The following is a 22,547-nucleotide window of genomic DNA, read 5'->3' on the forward strand; positions in this document are numbered from 1 at the left end:
GAATTGCCATCTTACTATTGAGTCTAACAAACCATGAACGTGGAAATTCTCTTTACTTTAGATCTTCATTTCTTTCAGTATGTTTTATATTTTTGGTGTATAAATCTTGGATTTGTTTCATTAATTTTTTTCCTAAGTATTTTATTCTTTTTGATGCTATTATGAATGCAGTTGTTAATTTCATTTTTGTTATTAGTGTAGAGAAATAGTTGATTTTTATATGCTTATCTTGTATCCCGCAACGTCACTACACAAAGAAATTCCAGTACTTTTGTTTTTGCTCTGTGCTCGCTCCTTATGATTTTCAACAGAGAATCACGTCACCTGCAAATAAAGGCAGTTTTGTTTTCTTCCAATCTGGATGCCTTTTGTTTGTTTGCCTTTTTGCACTGGCTACACCCTCCAGTACACTGTTGAATAGAGGTGAAGGGAAACTGTCCTTGCTTGGTTTCTGATCTTGAAGGGAAAGTATGAAGGCTCACCATTAAGTACGACTTTTTTTTTTTTTTTTTTTTTTAAGTAGGCTCCATGCCCAAGGTGGCTCAGTCAGGCGCCCCCATTTTAAGTGAAGGTTATCTCTTAGTTGTCCTTTATCATTAGCTTCTGTAAAAATTAATACTCCTTAGCTTCATCCAAGGACTTTGGAAATTGGATCTCAGGGAGGTGCAGCCTTCGGAATCCATGCTTCTAGGAAGCAGCCCATTTGACAGCCTTAGTGGTGTTTGAGGACCTACATCTCTTACCTGGGAGCCGCCAGGGGCACCGTTTAATACCAACTTCTAATTATCCTACCTGCCTCTCCTGGAGCAATCCCTTTAGAAAGGATCTCAAGAGCCCTACAACTGAGCATAGAAAGCAACAAAACTGTCAGTTGTAACTGACATTTGGCAGAAGGATCCTCAAAGGAAAGAAACTAATTTGTTCTGTACTGACCAGAGCTGCAAACAGCGGTCTGACGTTTGGACCTTTTACGAATGGAAACGAGTCAGACAGAATCAGATACAAACTGGAGCTATTAAATTGTCTGCCTAGGTGTGGTGTTATGTCCGGGGTTAAAAGCTCCCAGTCCGAGAATGAAATTTTTAGCAGTATAGTTGAACCTAATGGCGGCTTAAAATTGTCATGCGGCCTATCCAGACTACCTTTCCACGAAGCGACACAGCTTCTACGCGGAAATAATTTTACATTCCTAACAAGTGAAGTACAATAACATTTTCCCCCGTTACCTCAACCCTGGTACCCAATCTGACCAAAAAAAGGATCGAAAAGAGTGGGGTCGGCGCTATTGACAGACATACATTCCAACCAGCCCACAACGGGAAGAGAGTGCGCTTGCGCAAGTCGTTATCCAGTCAGGACTCAGCGGCAGAAGCGGAGGCGGGGCTTGTGGAAACGGCTGCCGCAGGGTTGGCGGACTTAGGAAGGAGCGAAGATGGCGGAGTGAGACGTGCTGGTGAGAGCCGGCCGTTGGGCCGGGGGCGGAAAGGCCCCCGGTGTGTCCAGTGCTTCTGCTGGTCGGTGCGAGGTAAGCCGAGAAGACGGGTGACGGGGAACTAGCAGGAGGTGGTGCGGCCCGGCCCAGCCCGGCCGGGGGACCGGGGCGCGCGGAGCCTGCCTGCAGCGGGCGCGGGCCTCGGCCTGGCGCGGGTTTCCTTCCGAGCTGCCCAGGGCGGCAGTACAAACCTTCCGGGGTGTGTCGCACCAACACTTCGTCCTTTACCCGCCGCTGTCCTTCTCAGTGCCTTTTTGGCTGCCTTCATGCTTTCGGCTTGTTCCTGGGTGATTGCATCCACGCGGGTGTGTATCTGCCAACCGCTGCGTCGTCCAGCGGTTTATTTTTTAAAGAATACCCTTATTTTATTGATTTATTCATATTCCTCACCTCACGGCTTCGTGTCCACTGTTTTGCCTGAGTCTCCGGTATCAGTCGAGGCCCCTTGTGGCCCTGAGTAATTTGTGTCCCTGGTCCTTTGACCTTGAGATTTGGTTTAACAGGTTCTCCCCCGAGATTTTAATTTGTGTGTATCATTCACGTTCTCTTGCTACCTATCCATTCATTCCCACTCCCACCCCTCAAACTTTTAAAAGCCGAGTAAGCATCTTTGTCCTTGTATGACCTGGTAACTGCTTAATGGCGCATTAATCTCGACTGACTCGAGGTCTCGGGAGAATTCACCGTTGTTTTCCAGAATTAAAGGAGTCAGTGTACATTTTTTATTTATCATCTTAGAGATCATGAGAAAGAGTTTGGGGGAAATATTATTAGAACGTAATTTGTGTAATGTGGTGGGGTTGCCAAGTATAATACTGTCAAGTCATTTGTATTCGGTTCTTGTTTATGGGGTTTCTTTTTATAATTTGGATTTTTGTAACCCCTCATTCGGTCTTTCAGTTAAATTCTTGTAAAGTTTCCTGTTACTAAGTTTCTGAATTGGTGAAGCCTATTTAGAACTGGCATGTTAGTTGGGTCCAATTCGACTGATATGTCATAATAGGAATGAATGTTTCTGGTGTGCTCTTTGCTGGTCCTTGATTTAGCAAAGCTGGAAATACCGGGTAAAGAAATATCTTCCTTATAAAGAGGACCTTTCTCTTGCTTTTGTCAGGAGTATTTTTTTCGATTTCATCTAGAAGAAAGAAGAAGATACACAGGGCAGAGGAAAGGAACAGAACATTCCTTCCTACCTTACAACAGAGGGGTGTGGTCATCTGTATTAAAGCAAAGGTCTTTTGTGAGAAGAGGGAGGATAGCATCGTGAGATTCTTAGTGGGAACAGTGTACCATAAAACCCTGAGAACCACTGATTCAAGAGTTTTGACATCTTCATAAAATTAGTGCCAGTGCAGGTAGAGAGTAACTTCTTTCTGACTATTCCTTTTAAATAGTTTTTGATAATGATTTTTTTTAAAGATTGATTTATTTTAGAGAGGGAGAAAGGCAGAGAGCACGGGTGAGGGGTGGCAGAGGGGGAGAATCTTTCAAGCAGACAGAGAGGAAACACCCCCCCCCCCCCAGTTGGAGCCCTACGTGGGGCTAGATCCCATGAAGCAGGAGATCATGCCTGAGCGGAAACCAAGACTGGGACATTTAAATGACGGAGCCACCCAGATGCCCCATAGTGATTTTTTAAAAAAGGTCTTGGTTCATTTGAATAGTTTTGCACAAAGAAGCATATAGCACAAGTGAGGGCTGTATCCTTACTGTAATGTTGTTTTTATTTTTCCTTCTCACAGGAAGAACATTTTCTTTGCTTTCCAGGTGCTTTTGTATTCATCTTGAGAAGAAAGCAAAAATCTGAACTCAGGATTTGGCAAGTGAGTAATACTGGCTAGTGCTTCCAGATACTGTTTAAGCAGCTTGAAAAATAGCTAGATAGAAGTAGAACAGTAAGCTTCAACATAAAATGAACATCAAAAATGACTAGAATTTTTTTTTTAAGATTTTATTTATTTGAGGGGGCGCCTGGGTGGCGCAGTCGTTGAGCGTCTGCCTTCGGCTCAGGGTGTGATCCCAGCATTCTGGGATCGAGCCCCACATCGGGCTCCCTGCTCAGTGGGAAGCCTGCTTCTCCCTCTCCCACTCCCCCTGCTTGTGTTCCCTCTCTCGCTGCCTTTCTCTCTGTCAAATAAATAAATGAAATCTTAAAAAAAAAAAAAAAAAAAAGAACCAACAGAAATATATTGTCTCACAGCTTTGGAGATCAAACGTCCAAAATCATATTAGCAGGGCCATACTCCTCTTGAAGGTGCTAGGAAAGGATGTGTTTCAGGTCTTTCTTCTAACTTTTGGTAGTTCCTTGGCTTGTGGCAGCATGACTCCAGTCTTTACATGGCATTTTCCCTGTGTGTGTGTCTGTGTCCTAAGTTCTCTTTTATGAGGACACTAGTCATGTTAGATTAGGGGCCCACTCTGCTCCAGTATGACCTCGTTTTAACTAATTATATCTGCAGCGACTCCTTTTTTTTTTTTTTTTTTTTTTTTAAGATTTTTGTTTATTTAACAGAGAGAGAGACAGCCAGCAAGAGAGGGAACACAATCAGGGGGAGTGGGAGAGGAAGAAGTAGGCTCCCAGCGGAGCAGGGAGCCCGATGCGGGTCTTGACCCCAGAACTCTGGGATCACGCCCTGAGCCGAAGGCAGACGCTTAACACCTGAGCCACCCAGGCACCCCTGCAATGACTCTTTGACTCTGTTTTCAAATAAGGTCACATTTTGAGGTACTAGGGATTAGGACTTCAATTTATGAATTTGGGGAGGACACAGTTCAACTCATAACATCTACTTAGTCATATACATTGATTGTATTACATGGAAATCATTCACTGTACAACTGCTTTAAGGATTAAAATATTGTATGCCACTTATAAAGGTACTTAAGAATAGTCATAATCATAGAAACAGAAAGTAGGATGGTGGTTGCCAGGGGCTTCCGGAAAGGGAAATTGGGAGTTATTATTTAATGGGGGCAGAGTTTCAGTTTTGCAAATGAAAAAAGTTCAGGAGATGAAAGGTCGTGATGCCTACACAATATGAATGTACTCAGTACCACTGAACTGAACACTTAAAAAGGGTATAGATGATAAATTTTATATTATGTGTATTTTACCACAATAAAAACAAATTTTAAAAAAAGGTAAATAAAAAATTCCAACTATACAGACTGTCCCTGACTTGATGGTTCACCTTAACGATTTTTTGCCTTTTCAATGGTGTGAAAGTGGTACACATTCAGTAGAAACCATTCTTCGGGTTTTAAATTTTGATCTTTTCCCTGGATAGCAGTATGTGGTGTGATGCTTTTATGGTGCTGGACACTGGGAGCAAGCCACAGCTGTTAAGTCAGCCACATGATCCACGAGGGTAAACAGTCAATACACGTAACAACTGTTTTTCAGTACAGTATTCAATAAATTATATGAGATATTCAATAATTTATTATAAAATAGGCTTGGGTTAGATGATTTTGCTCAACTGTAGGCTAATGTAAGTGTTCTAAACACATTTAAGGTGGGCTAGGCTAAGCGATGAGGGTTAGTAGGTTAGGTGTATTAAATGCATTTTTGACAGGATATTTTCAACTTAGGATGGGTTTAGCAGATCATAAGGAAGATCTATATTACCACATACAAAAGAAAAGGAATAACGGGGGGCGCCTGGGTAGTGCAGTCGTTAAGCGTCTGCCTCTGGCTCAGGGCATGATCCCGGCGTTCCGGGATCGAGTCCCACATTGGGCTCCTCCGCTGGGAGCCTGCTTCTTCCTCTCCCACTCCCCTGCTGTGTTCCCTCTCTCGCTGGCTGTCTCTCTGTCATATAAATAAATAAAATCTTAAAAAAAAAAAAAGAGAAAAGGAATAAAGGAATAAAAACTGCTGGGACAAATTTAGGTGATAGAGTCTTTATCATATGCTTATAGAACAGAGGCTTTGTTGCTTGAATTTATAACCTTAATTAAATCCAGGTAGATGGAGGGCGCCTGGGTGGCTCAGTTGGTTAAGTTTCTACCTCTTGGTTTTAGGGTCCTGAGGTTCAGCCCCACGTTGGGCACTGTGCTGATTGGGATTCTCTCTCTCCATCTCTCCCACTGCTTGTGCGTACCTTGTCTGCACTCTCTCTCTCTCTCTCTCTCTCTCTCTCAAATAAATAAGTCTTTTTAAAAATAAATAAATCCAGGTAGATAGTAATAGAAACTTGACATTGGCATAGCACAATATCGGTAACAATTTAAATATCTACCTGCAGGGAACTGATGTAAATAAATGTAGGTGCTTCTGTACTTAAAGGGTAGCTTTGGGATGCCCAGGTGGCTCAGTCGGTTAAGCGTCTGTCTTTGGCTCCGGTCATGATCTCCGGGGTCCTGGGATTGAGCCCTGAGTTGGGCTCCCTGCTCAGTGGGGAGTCTGCTTCTCCCTCTCCATTTTCCCCTCCCCCTACTTTCTCACTTGCTCTCTCTCAAATCTTTTTTTTTTTTTTTAAGGTAGCTTTAATTCTGATACAGAATGATCACTAATACACATTAAAAGGAAAAGCAAGATGCAGAACATGGTGTATAGTATACTTTTATTTGTAGGGAGAAATTAAATCTACTTACACAGATGTTATGTAGCTATAGAATTACTAAAAGGATATGGAATTGGGTGATGGGCATTAAGGAGGGCAGGTGATGTGATGAGCACTGGGTGTTATATGCAACTGATGAATTATTGAACTCTGCATCTGAACTGTCATGAAAATACATCTGTACATCTGTTAATGATGTACTATATGTTGGCTAATTTAATTTAAATAAAAATAAAAGGATATGGGAGAAACGTTGTATATCCTATTGTACCTTTTCCTGTTACGTGCTTTTGTTACCTATTCAAGTAAATAATTAAAATTTTCAAAGAAAGGAAGCACTCAGTAAATGTTGAATGACGAAGCAGTTAAAAGTTTTGCTCAGGCAGTGATTTTACATTAGTAGAGCCTATCCATATCTGGGGGCAGAAACTGTCCAATAGGCCCAGCACTATTTTAATGAGACACTTAAAAACTTAACTGGAATGATAAGGATATCCATTGTGTTTTGTAAAATGTGTTCTGAATTTACATAGCAAAGTAAGAAAGGAGAATTTTTATTTTTTAAGAAGAGTAATTAACTCCCATGATATATCATTCTTTCTGTCCTTAGAGGAAGCAAAGTGCATTAGTTATTTAATGATGTGTAACAGATTACCCAAAATTTTAGTGGATTAAAACAACAGTAAACAGGTATTATCTCTTACAGTTTATGTGGGTCACGAGTTAACAGAGCTGTTTCACACTGGGGCTTTCTGGCTTAGGTTCTCTTCTAAGGTTGCAGTCAGGATATTGGCTGGGGTGGCAGTTACCTAATTCCACGGTGGCTCCTTCACGTGGCTGGTAAATTCATGCTGGTGGTGGAAAGCCTCTGTTCCTTCCAGTGTCAGCCTCTTCCAAGGCTGCTTGAATGTCCTCATGATAGAGCATCTGGCTTCTCCCAGAATAAGCAGTTCAAGAGAACAGTGCAGAAGTCATAGCCGCATCTATGACCTTGTCTCAGAGTCCCTCATCATTACTTCTTGCTCACTCAGTTGGTCCCTCTCTTGACACCAGCTAGTGTACTGTAAGACAGCTCTGACACTAACCATCCAGAGTTAATGCAGACCCCACAAGTCAGAGGCCCCGTTCCCAACAAGACTGCCCTCACTTTAGTCTTTGTGGGTTTTGTGGTGGTGGTGGTGGTTTTTTGGTTTTTGTTTTTTTAATTATGTAGGCTCCATGCCCAACGTAATGCTTGAACTTACGACCCTGAGATGAAGAATCACATGCCCCGTGGACTGAGCCAGCCAGGTGCCCCAAGACCGCCCTCACTTTAGAAGACAGCCACACTTAGGAGGATTCCCAGGCCACCTGCACTTCTGATCAACTGGCTGCAAATTCAAGGGTTCTCACAACCCTGTCAGAACTGAATTTTGGTTTCATTGGTTTTCTCTGTTCTTGTAATCTTTTATTTATTTCTGCTCTGATACTTATTTTTTCCTTCATTCTTGCTAGCTTTGGGTTTAGTTTATTCTTTCTCTAGTTCCTTAAGGTGTAAAGTTAGGTTGCTGATTTGAGATCTTTCTTTTTTTTTTAATGTAAGCATTTATAGCTCTAAAATTCCCTCTTAGCACTGCTTTACTGCAGCCTGTAAGTTTTGGTTTGTCGTGTTGTTTTCGTTTATCTCGAGGTATTTTCTAATTTCCCTTGTCATTTTCTGTTTGACCCCTTAATTATTTAGGACTCTGTTGTTTAATTTCTACTGGCTCATTTACTGTGAATTCCAAGGATTTAGAGTTTCCCTCCCACGACAAAGGCCAGCCAAAATCTTTATCATACCCTGATTCATTGTTAGAGGAGACTGTAGGAGGGTGTGAATACCAGGAGGCAGCAGTAACTGGGGCGCATCTTGGAAGCTGACTACACCCAGAGTTATTTGAGACAGGTATGGCTAGCCCAAGTACTACATTAAAAATTCTGATTTCCCTTTCTGTCCTCCCAGTTAGTCAGATTTTCTTTCTTTTTTTTTTTTTTAAGATTTTATTTATTCATTTGACAGAGAGAGACAGCCAGCAAGAGAGGGAACCACAAGCAGGGGGAGTGGGAGAGGAAGAAGCAGGCTCCCAGCGGAAGAGCCTGACGTGGGGCTCGATCCCAGAACTGCAGGATCACGCCCTGAGCCGAAGGCAGACACTCAATGACTGAGCCACCCCCGCGCCCCAGTCAGATTTTCTAATACAAAGTTATTTTATTTATATAATCAGTAGCACTAAACGAGTGACCTCAGAGACCTAGAAGTGCCTAGTAAGTCATCAGCTTTATGGGGATATATTTGAAATTTTGTAGGTCAGTGTGTATAGTTTTGGTTTCCTCACTTAACTGTAGAACCTGTTTATTTACAATTGAACTCATGTTGGCTAAATGTATTTAACAGCCCTGCTCTTCACTCATTTATTCAACAAATTTTTATCAAGTGGTTACCTGGGTCACATGCTAGTCTGGGTGCTTGGGATTCGTTTTTGAACAAAACAGTTTCCTTCCTGATGGAGCTTACATGTTATGTTATGTTATTTATTAAATATTTTATTTTTAAGTAATCTCTACACTCAATGTGGTGCTCAGACTCAGCCCTCAGATCAAGAGTCGCATGCTCCACCGACTGAGCCAGCCAGGCGCCCCAGGAGCTTACATTTTAGACAAGACAGTAAATGAGAAACATAATAAATACCTTATTAGATACTGTTACATGCTATGGATAAAAGGAAAAGTAGATCGGGTAAAGGGAAATGGTAGAAGTGTGTCTGTAGATGGTGGGGCGCCTGGTTGGCACAGCGGTTAAGCGTCTGCCTTCGGCTCAGGGCGTGATCCCGGCGTTGTGGGATCGAGCCCCACGTCAGGCTCCTCTGCTGGGAGCCTGCTTCTTCCTCTCCCACTCCCCCTGCTTGTGTTCCCTCTCTCGCTGGCTGTCTCTATCTCTGTCGAATAAATAAATAAAATCTTTAAAAAAAAAAAAGTGTGTCTGTAGATGGGATGCAGGGACAGTATAATCTTAAAGGGGCTCAAAGCAGGCCTCACTGAGAAAATGACATTTAAGTAAAGACTTGAGGTGAGGGGCCTAGTTGTGTGGATACTTGGGGAAGGGTCCTCTCACAAAGGGAACAACCAGTACAAAAGCTATAAGGTTGGAGTATGCCTGACATTCCAGGAAGAGCAAGGAGTCCAGTGTGCTTGGAGCACATGATGGAGGAGGAGATAGAAATAGAGTTGGGGTCAGAAGAGATCTGGTGGAAGATCTTAAGGGGAATTGTACGTCATGGTCAGGAACTATGGCTTTCCTACTAAGCAGCTACTATTCATTCACTTTTCAATAGGTCTACAGTTTGTGATCCAAATTTGTGTTTAGAGTGAATAAAATTGAATGGTGACTGAGTGAAAGGGAAATTGGGTATTTTGGGTTTTTTGTTTGTTTGTTTGCTTTTTGAAGATTTTATTTGAGAGAGAGTGAGAGAGGACGAGTGGGGGAGTGGCAGAGGGAGAGGGAGAAGCAATCTCCCCACTGAGTAGGGAGCCCAATGTGGGACTTGATCCCAGGACCCTGGGATCATGAGCTGAGCCATGGCAGAGACTTACCCGACTGAGTCACCCAGGCCTGAAATTGGGTGTTTTGAAGAGAAAATAAGCTTATGATATTCTAGCATTTTTGCCTCATATAAAGATATAGATTTGGGGTGGTGGGAGGTGAGGTTTATATATGATGAATGTATACATTTTTATTAGTAGGTTCCCTGTTAGGAACAGGTGCTCGTCTTGGTGCTTATTTGGTTTACATAGAATTGTTTTAGCATATTTCCTCCTGGAAGGAACTAGCTTGTATTTTCTTTCCCCCTCAACGTTACTGCTAGTTATCTTGCCATTAGAATTGAACTGCAGGGGATGCCTGAGTGGCTCAGTTGGTTAAGCATCTGCCTTCACCTCAGGTCATGATCCCAGGGTCCTGGGGTCAAGTTCTGCATCTGGCTCCTTGCTCAGCGGGGAGCCTGCTTCTCCCCCTTTCTCTGCTGCTTGCTCTCTCTCTCTCTCAAATAAATAAATAAAATCATAAAAAAATATATTAATAATTGAACTGCAGAACAGTCTAATGGCTGGTGCAAGCTTTGAATTGGCCTGTGTAAGCTTACATAACGAAACAGCTCTGTTGCCCATGGTGTTCTAAAGGGCCTTCTGTGGATCTTCTCTTTTTTTTTACCCTTACTTCTGCTGCTTTTGCAACAAAATGCAAATTCTGTAATTCTCTTCCTCCTGATTTGATTCTGAATTAATTTACATTTGCCTTTATTTTAATTCCAGTATAGTTAACATACAGTGTTGCATTAGTTTCAGATGTACAGTACAGTGATTTAGCAATTCCATACATCACCCAGTGCTCATTACGACACATGTTCTCCTTAATCCCCATCACCTATTTCACCCATCCTGCCACCCACCTCCCCTCTGGTAAGCATCAGTTTGTTCTCTATAGTAAAGAGTCTGTTTCTTGGTTTCTCTCACTCTCTCTCTGTTCTTTGCTCATTTGTTTTGTTTCTTAAATTCCACATATGAGTGAAATCATAGGTATTTTGTCTTTCTCTGATTTATTTCACTTAGCATTATACTTTTTTTTTTTTTAAGATTTTTATTTATTTATTCGACAGAGAGAGACAGCCAGTGAGAGAGGGAACACAAGCAGGGGGAGTGGGAGAGGAAGAAGCAGGCTTCCAGCAGAGGAGCCTGGTGTGGGGCTCGATCCCATAACGCTGGGATCACGCCCTGAGCCGAAGGCAGATGCTTAAGGACTGAGCCACCCAGGCGCCCCTATTTCACTTAGCATTATTCTCTTTAGCTCCATCCATGTTGTTGCAAGTGGCAAGATTTCATTCTTTTTGGCTTATTCAGCTTTTTGGCCTTTTGACTTTCATTCAGCTTATGGCTGAATAATATTTTATTGTGTATGTATATATACCTTATCTTCTTTATTCATCTATCAATGGACACCTAGGCTGCTTCCTAATTTGGCTATTGTATATAATGTTGTTGTAAACATAGGGGTATATGTGTCCCTTTGAATTAGTGTTTTTGCATTTTTGGGGTAGATACCCAGTAGTGCAATTACTGGATTGTAGGGTAGTTTCATTTTTAACTTTTGAGGAACCTCCATACTGTTTTGCACAGTGGCTGCACCAGTTTGCAGTCCTACCAACAGTGCAAGAGGGCTCCTTTTTCTCCACATCCTCGCCAACACTTGTTTCTTATGTTTTTTATTTTGGCCATTCTGACTGGTGTGAGGTGATACCTCATCGTAGTTTCGATTTGCATTTCCCTGATAACAAGTGATGTTGAGCATCTTTTCATGTGTCTTTTGGCCATCTGTATGTGGTCTTTGGAGAAATGTCTGTTCCTGTCTTCTGCCCATTTTTTAATTGGATTTTGGGGGGTTTGGTGTTGAGTTTTATCAGTTCTTTATATTTTGGATACTAACCCTTTATTGGGTATGTCATTTGTAAATATATTCTCCCATTCAGTAGGTTGCCTTTTAGTTTTGTTGATTGTTTCCTTTGCTGTACAGAAGCTTTTTATTTGGATGCAGTCCCAATAATCTATTTTTCTTTTATTTCCCTTGCTGTAAACCTATCTAGAAAAATACTGCAATGGCTGATGTTAGAGACATTACTGCCTGTGTTCTCTTCTAGGATTTTTATGGTTTCAATTCTCACATTTAGGTCTTTAATCCATTTTGAGTTTATTTTTGTTTATAGTGTAAGAAAGTGGTCCAGTTCCATTCTTTTGCATGTAGCTTTCCAGTTTTTCCAACACCACTTATTGAAGAGATTGTCTTTTTCCCATTGAACATTCTTTCCGGCCTTGTTGAAGATTAATTGACTGTATAATTGTGGGTTTATTTCTGGATTTTCTATTCTCTTCTATTGATCTATGTGTCTGTTCTTGTGCCAGTACCATACTCTTCTGATTACTACAGCTTTGTAATTAAAAAAAATTATATATTTGAGAGAGAGAGCACGTGTGTGAACCGGTGAGGGGCAGAGGGAGAGGGAGAGAGAGAATCTCAAGTATACTCTGAGCCCGACACGTTCTGTCTCACGACCCTGAGATCATGACCAGAGCTGAAATCAAGAGTCGGATGCCCTATCCGACTGAGCCACCCAGGAAACCTTGGACATGTGTATCTCTTATTCTAGGATACAAGTTTTTACATAAATCTAACTTTTTTGTATTGTGTTTATGTATTTTTTCTGACTATTGCTGCTTTTCTGATGACAATACTGAATTTGGTGTTATGGTTGAACATTTTCTTTTAGTGTATAATCTAAAATATATTTTCTATGTGTTTTTATTTTTTATTTTTATTTTTTTTAAAGATTTTATTGATTGATATGACAGAGAGAAAGACAGCCAGTGAGAGAGGGAACACAAGCAGGGGGAGTGGGAGAGGAAGAAGCAGGCTCTCAGGGGAGGAGCCAGATGTGGGGCTCGATCCCAGAACGCCGGGATCACGCCCTGAGCCGAAGGCAGATGCTTAACGACTGAGCCACCCAGGTGCCCCTTAAAGATTATATCTATTTGAGAGAGAGAGAGAAGCAGCGGGAGGAGAGGCAGAGGGAGAGGGAGAAGCAGGCTCTCCACTGAGCAGGGAGCCAGACGCGGGACTCAATCTCAGGATCCTGAGATCATGACCTGAGCCAAAGGCAGATGCTTAACTGACTGAGCCACCCAGGCACCCCTCTATGTGTTTTGTTGTTTTTTTTTTTTTTTTTAAGATTTATTTATTTATTTATTTGACAGAGATAGAGACAGCCAGCGAGAGAGGGAACACAAGCAGGGGGAGTGGGAGAGGAAGAAGCAGGCTCATAGCGGAGGAGCCTGATGTGGGGCTCGATCCCATAACGCCGGGATCACGCCCTGAGCCGAAGGCAGACGCTTAACCGCTGTGCCACCCAGGCGCCCCAACCCTCTATGTGTTTTTAAATATCATTCTTAAAAGTGAGCTCATGCAGAAGTACCTGCCTTAACCTCCCCATTTTTAATTTATTTTGTATTTCCAGGTATTCTGTGTTGTCTCCTGGAGTGGGTGGTCCTGCTATCCAGCCCCTTTCCCTACTCTTGAAATGTGGGATCTCTTCTCTACACGTTTTACCTCCATGATTTGGATTGGAAAAGGCTGCGTTTGTGTTCCACTTCTCTGATTCAACATTGAGGAGCTCTTAGGATGCAGTTGGCTTGCTGAGTTCTCCAGGAAGAAAGAAGCAACTGACATGCTTGTTCTGCTTTTTGCTTCATTATAAAGAAATTATTTTGGAAGCTGAGGCTGATGTTTAATTTGAAACAGGTGCTTAGATGTTGGTGTTTATGAATTCTTTACCTTTTCTTCCAAACAAGAAGACTAAATAAATAGCAAGTATGGATGACATCAGGTTGTTTTTTTTTTAGTGTCTTCCAGTTTCAGCCACTGTCATAAGCACAATTGAATCTGCAAGGAGTAAATTCCAAATATGTGTTCTAATATGAAATGAAAGAGATGCTTAAAAACTACAGATATTAAATATCTAAATCCTAACTCATCCTTTGAAGTACATTTGCTGGAAAAGAACAAAGGTTCAATTTTGCAATAAAACATTTGATGTTATAAAGAAGCATAAAGACAAGATAATGCAAGGTTAACAGAGTCCCTGTAAAATACATATGTTTACGTGTGTAAATCTATGTTTTGGATGAGAAGAGGGATTTTTCTCCTAGAGAAGGAAGCTGTTGTTGGCTTCCTTCTCAGAAGTCTTTGGACATTTCATATTTTTAAATGATTTTTCATTTTTCTAAGGAAGGACCACATTGTACATTTGCTTACCCTATGAATGCATGCTTGGGTTTACTGAAAGGTTGGAAAAGGAAACAAAACAGCTTCAAGTCCAGTGATGGAACCCTGTTCACCTCCCTCAGATGAGAAGCTCCTATATTGCAAATTACTTCATTCTTTTTTGTGGACTCTTACGTAGCACTTGAGACTTGATTTTCCATGCTGCTAAGGCAGGAACAAGTGTGGCTTAAGTGGTTTTTCTGTTTAGAAAATATGGTGGATCCTCTAGTCTGACCTGCATTCAACTTTGGGCGTGGAGGAATGGGGGGAGAAAAGAAAAATTTCAAGAGAATTCCTTTCTCCTGAGAAAAAGAAGCAAAAATGCCTTATGCAGCTCCATCTGACTTTATGGCATTTTACATTCTGTAGCTCCAGTTTTCTAAAAACATAAATAACTCTGTTCCTTTGACCCAAGATGGGTACTCAGATGTTACACTCAGGTGTAATGTTAGGCTGTAAAGTCTGGGACTCAGGTAACTTTCCCCAGTTGGAACTGAACTTTTTCATCAGAGAATGGACTTCAGTGGCAGTGTTCCCAAATTTGTGGTTGATTTAGAAGAAATTCGGGGCTGGATAAAACCTCAGACAAGAAAAGTAATTCAATAAAAATACGGATCTTCCTTCTCCTTAAAACTTATACCATGTGATGAACAGACTATGGTGTGAAGCTATTCTTTCTTCCAAATCAACAGAGGACCACTGTATGAATTGTCAGGTCTTTAAGAAGAAGGAAACTATGAGTCTTTGTGAGAAAGAATTTGAAACTTCTTAGATGCACTTAAGAACAAATTGTCTTAGATCATATCTGTGATTTAGGGAATTTGCCTACGGTCACACATGCTGTGATGCTAAAAACGTAGTGTAGATTTACCAAATTTAGAAGTAATAGAAACGGCCAAAAATGGGAATTGTTGAGCACTCTTAATGATTAGTTAAGTTGGTCAACCTATTTGAATTGGCATAAGAAAGCTTTTTAGTAAAATAATTACATAATACAGGTAAAATATAATTTCCTTTGAGGGCACATACTGAGTGGTAAAGCATAGAAGTAACTTTGGGTAAAGGTAACTTAAATGTTTCTCTAAGTAACTTCTCAGCCAACTTCCTGGTACTTTCTTTTACTGTGTTGGAATTGTTAAAGACAGAAAGGAACCTACGTACATGAGTCCCCATCGGTGTGTTGAGAATTTATATCTTTAGTTGTCTGTTATCCTTCTTCCCCATGTCCTTTTTGCAGTGTGTTGGGTAGGACCATTGGCAGGGGATAGGGACTTAATACTGTCAGCACCAGTGAAACCATCTCTGGCCCATTTGTTTGAGTATGTATCAGACTCCTCTTCTCCAGTTGCTTTGTATTTTTTATTTCACAGCTAAAAGGACCACTGTTGAATGCTCTCGTTCAGATTGTTCTTTGCATCTTTAATGGTTGTCACCAGATAGCATCTAACAAAATGGGTCTGTGCCAGGTGTACTAGCCCAGTGTTTACCTAATACACCTACATTTTTCCCCCTGACTGTTTTGTCCCCTTCTTGATGGGAAAAGCTGTAATTTTAGGCAGGACTACACCTCAATCAGTAGCTGTGCCTACTTCTTCCCTTAGCTTATCCATGTCAGCTGGCAGTTTTTCTTTTGAAAAGTTAAACAAAAACGGGATATGTGCAATAGAAATATATATATATGTATATTTTAATACTTGTGGACAAATGTTACAAGTTGTTTAAGAACAACAAAATCACCAATGTCTTCCATTTTGAGATGTGTATAGTTTTGTAAGCATTAGTGCTTGGTAGCATATTGTAGTGTCATGTTAGGAGTTAGTGCATGAGCCTAGTAATAATTTAAACTTCAGGATGATAACCAATAGTGTAAAATGAGTGGAAAATTTTTTCATAAATATCGGAATCATGATATTCTCCCTGGGGAAAGGAGATTAAGGCCAAAAAGACTCATTTATGAATAGGACTGTGGGATCACAGTGTAAAATACTGTGTTTGAGGATATTTAAGCTTTCTCTGAGGTAGCTGGAAACCAGCTGCCTTCGTGTCTTATGAAACCTCAAATCAAAATGAGGCCCCATTTCATGATTCTACTTTTGTTCTCTTAGTTTGAGATGAGATTGTTCTTATGCTGTTTTCACACGGCGTGTCTTATAGGTTTATTATTTAATCCACTCCTTTTGCATCAAGAAATTATTTTTTATTTTGCATGTCTTACTGAGATGCTGTGTTAGTTGAGTGCTTTTCTAATCTGCAGACCATTACCATTTCCTGTCTGCGGCATGCTGATTGTTATCGAAGGACACTGGTCAGAGGTTCAGTGTCCTACATTAATTTGTCACGGGCTTTTCCTATTTCACCATCTGAATTGTGTGTTGATGGGATCCCAGACCTTTTCACAAGAATTGGAATGTAGCTAGATGGAGCCTAAGCAGGTTGCCATGTAATAACTATGTATTTTGCTTGGTTAGAGTGAGCCACCTCAGACAACTTTTACCTTTCTGCTTGTAAAAATAAAAGTTGTTTGTTCTGAAAGCGTAAGGTAGCTTTCCGTGGAAAAGAAATTCCTACCTCTAAAAGCTGCCTTGAGAACTTGGAAAGGGCAGTTTTCTGAGGTGATTTTTAAATCTCAGTATTAGGAGAGTTCAGGATTTATTGACACCGATTCTACAGTTCCCATGATAGGAAATGCAAAAACTAGTGTGGTGTGTCTCAGGACACAAGCCAACTTAAACAAATAGACTCTGCAGCGGCAGATATCCAGGGACCCAGGTTTAGATTCTCATAGTGTACTTCAAGTATTTGTACTCTTGGCTCTAGTAGTTTAGTGCCTGGGAGAATCCATTTCCAAAAAGCATTTAAATATTTTTAAAAATACCTCTGAAAAGGTAATGAATGCAAAATAGCACAGTATATAGGAAAGGATCTTTCCTTTTGCAAAAAAAAATAAATAAAAGCCATAAAACGAATAATAATTTTCAAGAGGTAGAATTTTAGTAGCAATAACAGTTTTGCATGTATAGTAAATTGTATTAGCAAAGTTGTACAATAGAGTAAATATTACTACTTGAGTTGGCGAAGCTCTGTGATCAACAGAGTTGCACAAAAGGAAGATGTTTTAGGCAAAGAACATATAAAAGGTACTTTAAAAACTGAATGTATATGAATATATCATTGTGTGAGAAATAGCAACTTTTGTGTAAGTTAGAGACTCTGTTTGTTTCCTAAAGCAGAGGGTTAGAGCCATTGAATGAAATTTTTCTAGTGGTTAACCTGGAAGCAAATGTACTCCTACTGATGTAGCCCCACTGAGTCCGTCGTGTGGGGATTGTGCTTGCGATATTTTTTTCAGCAACAGGCATTTATGGACTAGCATACTTTGTGCTCTGTCACCTTTTCTTTTCTCCTTTAGTTCTCTGGGTGCATTTTAAAAATGGAAAAGTTTGTTGTGTATGTGTGTTTGGGTTAAAAACAAACCAAGAACTTGGATAGCTGGCTTTTCCTTATGCCTGTGGTTAGTTTAGGGGTGTTAGAATTTAAAGATGTAAAGCAAAGGATCGAAGGGAATAGCCAAAGACAGCATGTTGGTTTTATAAACCTTGTCTGCTATACATGTGCTGAGGACTTTGGTCTTACTTTAAATAAGAGCCCAGCAAACTAGTTTCTTGATCCGAGGAATCTCACACCTCACATCAGGTTATAATAGTGGAATGGAAGGTGATTTCTTAACTCCCTTTTACCTTGTGTTCATTTTGGCCATTTAGCACCTTGAAGGTCCCTGAACAGATTGTGTCTGTGTTCCCGTTTTCCCAAGGAAAAAACTAAAAGTGGAGTGGATTTAAGAAAATAGTGCCTCTTGAATATTAATTCTTATATGGCAACTCCAGAGGATAGGGAGAAGTCTCTTATATTAAATTGATTATAGCTCCTCTTTAAATGTCCTACGCCATCAGTTGGTGTTAGAGACATTGGAATAACCAAGCAATATTCAGTCATCTGCACGATCATGAGGACACCGCTGTGTATTATAGTGACAACAATTTAGTTACTTACTTAAAGACTACCCTTAACAGCCACGTTAATAGTTTTAAATGCTAAAATGTGCTACAAGTTTTTGTAGTCTCTAAGTATGCGGTTATTACTTTTCAATGTTGTTGTGGTCTCATGTTTACTTTTTGTGTACCTGTGATATGCAAAATACGAAGAGACCCTTGGCCTCCAGGAGTTTACATTCTCATGGTGCTGCTGGTGCAAGCAAATTACTTCTAGTTTATTCAGAACATTGCTTGGCTATTAACCATACCCTATTTGGAAGAATCCCTTGGCCGATAGTTTTCAAAAAGAAGTCTGTGCTAAATTTCAGGGCATTGATTTTGAGTTTACATTATATCAGCTCTGCTGTTCATAAACTCCTTTTCCGCAGGGGGCTGTGCAGATAAAATTCATTAATGTGAATCAGAAACTATTCTGCCTAAGAGCATCTTCACCATCGCTCTGCCGCCTATGCTCTTCTGTGCTGTAGCTGTCAGTAAATGGCCAAGAAAACTTAATGCTCCAAAAGACTGTACATCTTTGAATTCTCTTTCTTTTCCCAGAGTTTTTACATCATTCTGTATCCAAAAGGGACAGGATTCGCAGTTAAGCCTTTTGTAACTAAGTAGTGGTCCTGATTTTAGCCTTTTTGTGTGTGACTTTGTACCTCTGTTCTGAAGCAGCGTTGTGATGTGGAGCACCTGCCCTGCCTGCATTTCTAAGCAATCACTTTATTAACCCACATCTTCAGTTGAAACTTTGCATGTATCTTTGTCGTTTCCCCTAATTCCTCTGAATCAGGGGGTCTTTTCTGCATGTTTATTAAAACTGGGTCTGCATGAAAGTGCAAGCAATAGTGGCAGGCCCAGAGCTCTGATTTTAGAGGACTAATATTCTAATGCATGATTGAAAATGTGCAGTGTTACGTGGTGACTAGTAGATATATATACATATGCATTTATTAATGAAGCAATAGAAACTTGAACCAATAGCCTGAATTTACTGTTTGGATTATTAGGTTTCATTTTCTAATTAAAGATTATCTTAACTTCCATTGAAAATGGGAGCTAGAAGATAAACAGGGGCAACCACAAGACATTCAAACTGTCAGGAATAGAGAGCATGACATTGCTCACCCTCTAACCTCTTGCCTGGTTCCCTTAGTCCCCAAGCATGTTTAAAAACCAAACAAAGGCACAGACTAAGCATGTTGAATAAATAAGCTGCTATGGCTATAATAATCAGAAAGGTGCAGAGTTTCAGAAAGGCTACGAAATTACCGGTGTAGAGTATATAAAATAACTAAGTATGGGGTTTATCTGATAAAATTTATGTGGCTGAAGTTTGGATCTCTTAAAACTAGTATCTTGGAAGTGAATGGAAGCAATATGCATACAGTTCAGACGTTCCAGGATTTTCAGATAACCAGCCAACTCTTCTGGATGGTACTGGTACTGATCAGCCATATGGTTCCCTGCAGCAAAGGAGACCGCTGCATTTTGTGGAAACAGTGCTAAAAATACTGACAAATCTGTGGTTTGGGTTCTCTTTTGTTATTGTATTATATAAATGTTTTGTTTTTAAATTCTTATAGCCAGGGCTTTATCCATGATATTTTGCTCAGGCTGCATAATTTGTTGCCTAAAGCCTTCGATGCCAGGTAAACAAGAGCAGGTTTTCCCACTTTTGGAAAAAAGAAAAACCTTGCCATTTATTTCCGTACTTGTTGAAGAAAATAGATCAGTTTATTGTGGTAGCTTAAAATTTTTGAGATGTCCTGACTTTGAAATAACCCTATTAAGTGCAAATGATCGTGACAAATAATATACAAATGGAATTCATAGGTGAGTAGTGTAAACAGAAGAGAATTCAGAGTTAGACTAGATGATTCTCACTAGGCCCCTCCCAGGTTTCCTGTTCTATGATTGAAAAGTAATTTTTCTTAAGTCATCTTAACCTGTTTTCTTTGGAGTGGGATTTCACTCCATATGCCTTTGGGAAGGTTTAAGTGTAAGTGGTAGCTTTCCAGTAGTTCAGAACTGAATTAGACTTAACAGTCATTGCAATGTTTAGTCTCCACTTAAGTACAGGAAGTGAGATATCATTTCCCATTTGCAAATTTTCTCCTTGTCACTTAACTGACTTCCTCTGCCAACCAGTGAAACCAGTAAAGATATAAGGAAGGAGTTTCTCTCAACTCTGTCCCTTTATTCCACAAAAGTGTGTAGTTAAAAAACTAAACCTCACAGATTTCTCTAGGAACTTTTACTCCTAAATCTTTAAAATCAAAATAGATATCGTAAGGTTACAATTTTCAAAAGGTTTTGTCTCCCTTAGTGATAGTAAGCCATGCCATCAATTTTCCTCCCAGGGGTAAAAACTGTATTCTGGCAATACGTTATCGTCAGTCCTTAAATAACAGTAGTAGTCTTGGCACTTACCTGAAAACCACCCATCACTTACAGAGTCATATTAGAGTATCATTCACGGATTTTTATTTACTGTCCTATAAGTACAGTTGTTGCTCTTATGTTTTTACTAGCTGTTCTGTATTTTCTTCATTGCATCATTGGTATATAATGTAAAAAAAGAATTTCATTGAATGTTTATAAAGTATTACAAAAGGCAGCTTTTTAATCTATGCATCCTTGGAATTTCAGAAATTTTATTCTTTGATGTAAAAGGGAACTGCTATACGAGTTGGAAACTCTGCACCTGTGTGTGTGTGTGTGTGTGTGTGTGTGTGTGTGTGTGTGTTCATGTGCATATTTTGGCAATAAAGCAGCATGGGCTGAGAATGCACTGAAACTTCACTGTGTTACTCATTACTTGGAATGGGTAATTTTTTTAAAAACTTTTTTTTTTTATGATTTTATTTATTGTCAGAGAGAGGCAGGGAGAGAGCATAAGCAGGGGCAGCAGCAGGCAGAGAGAGAAGCAGGCTCCCCGCTGAGCAAGGATTCCCGATGCGGGACTCGATACCAGGACCCTGGGATCATGACCTGAGCCAAAGGCAGATGCTTAACTGAGCCACCCAGGTGCCCCAAAATAGGTAATTTCTAATAATGCAGTAGATTACTGAGATGGGAGGAGCCAAGCCAGAGACCTGGGCTGAGGTAGGCTCTAGATGTCAGAAAAGGCCAAAGATCTGGGCGTTGATACCAAGTTGCAGCAGTCTCTGCTGTAGTCCGAGGGAAGTGGCAGCCATGTGAACAGAGGCACTCCATTTAAACTTAACGTCATTCCCACCTTCAGGGCCAACCTTATGCTAGGTAAGAGCAAATCTTTAGTTGGTTTTTTTGTTTTTATTTTTTAAGATTTTATTAGCACAAGCGGGTGGAGAAGCTGAAGGAGAGACTCCTGGTTGAGCAGGGAGCCTGACATGGGGCTCAATCCCAGGACCCTGAGGTGATGACCTGAGCCAAAGGCAGACACTTAACTGAGCCACCCAGGCACCCCAAATGTTTAGTTTCTGATAAGGGAACAGTGAGCTAAGTACAATAGTGTTTATAGCAGGGAATCCTTCCTATATGAAATATATAAAGCATTTTAAATGCTTTTACATTGAATATTTATTAGCTTAACTAAAGAGGCTTAACACTAGAAGAGAGGGACACCTGGGTGGCTCAGTCGGTTAAGTCTTCCTCTGCCTGCTGCTCCCCTTGCTTGTGCTCGCTTGCTCTCCGATAAATAAAATCAAAAGAAAAAAAAAAAGGAAGAGATCTTTCTTGGGGAGCCTGGGTGGCTCAGTGAGTTAACTGACACTTGATTTCAGCTCAGGTCTTGATCCCAGGGTCCTGAGTTGAAGCTTCACGCTGGGCATGGAGCCTATCTTTAAAAAAAAAAAAAAAAAAAAAAAAGATCCTTCTTGATTCAGGGGAAAGTTTTTTTAAGTTTAAAGTAAGAAAGTAGATGTTACAAACTTCCTTAGGATTGGCTATTGTCAAGTGGAGAGGAACAAAAGCTACCTGGTTTTTGTGGTATGATTCCTAATGTAATATTTCCTTCCTGTGATTTATGCCTAATCATTTAGCACACACTGATACACTCCACTCCCAGGTACTGTGCTAGATAGTAGGGTTACAAAAACGGAGATAGTTTCTGCTGTTAACTTAGGAGCTTAAAAGTTTACGACTCAGGAGGAACTTCAGTATGCAGTTTTATCATTCTTGTGATTATGGAATTTTGAAAATACTTGTATTCAACATATATAGAGTGCTAAATGATGTCAAACTGTAGCAAAGCAGACTTAATATCTGTTAATATCAGTCGATCATTGATGTTTGTTAGACTTTCGTAGGAACTCCTAACCACCTAAAGGTATCCTTTAAAAGGGTTGTTTAAAAAGTCAACCATCTGTGAGACTATCAGTGTAACATTTATGGAAGGCATAATATCAAAATTGTACATGGACATGCCCTTTGACTTTCCCACTTTAAGAATCACTCCTACAGAAATACCAGTACAGATCTGCAAAGATAGGTGCAAGGATCCAATATAAGAATGCTTAGATTCTGATATATTCACATCACTGAATCATGTAGGTGTTAAAATAAATGAGGTAGTTTGCATATGGGCT

The 22,547-nt window shown here is 40.3% G+C and overlaps 1 long non-coding RNA gene across 1 annotated transcript; it reads left to right on the forward strand.

The window, feature by feature from the left end:
• Positions 1-1,369: 1,369 nt before the first annotated feature.
• LOC123775658 (uncharacterized) lies at positions 1,370-20,770 on the forward strand. The gene is made up of 3 exons (XR_006775130.2): positions 1,370-1,525; positions 3,235-3,315; positions 13,134-20,770. It is a non-coding gene; the product is annotated as an uncharacterized LOC123775658 (long non-coding RNA).
• Positions 20,771-22,547: the final 1,777 nt, after the last annotated feature.

Source organism: Ursus americanus, chromosome 36 (assembly GCF_024610735.1).
Source record: "Ursus americanus isolate L20-20 chromosome 36, mUrsAme1.1.p, whole genome shotgun sequence".
Classification (NCBI taxonomy): Eukaryota; Metazoa; Chordata; class Mammalia; order Carnivora; family Ursidae; genus Ursus; species Ursus americanus.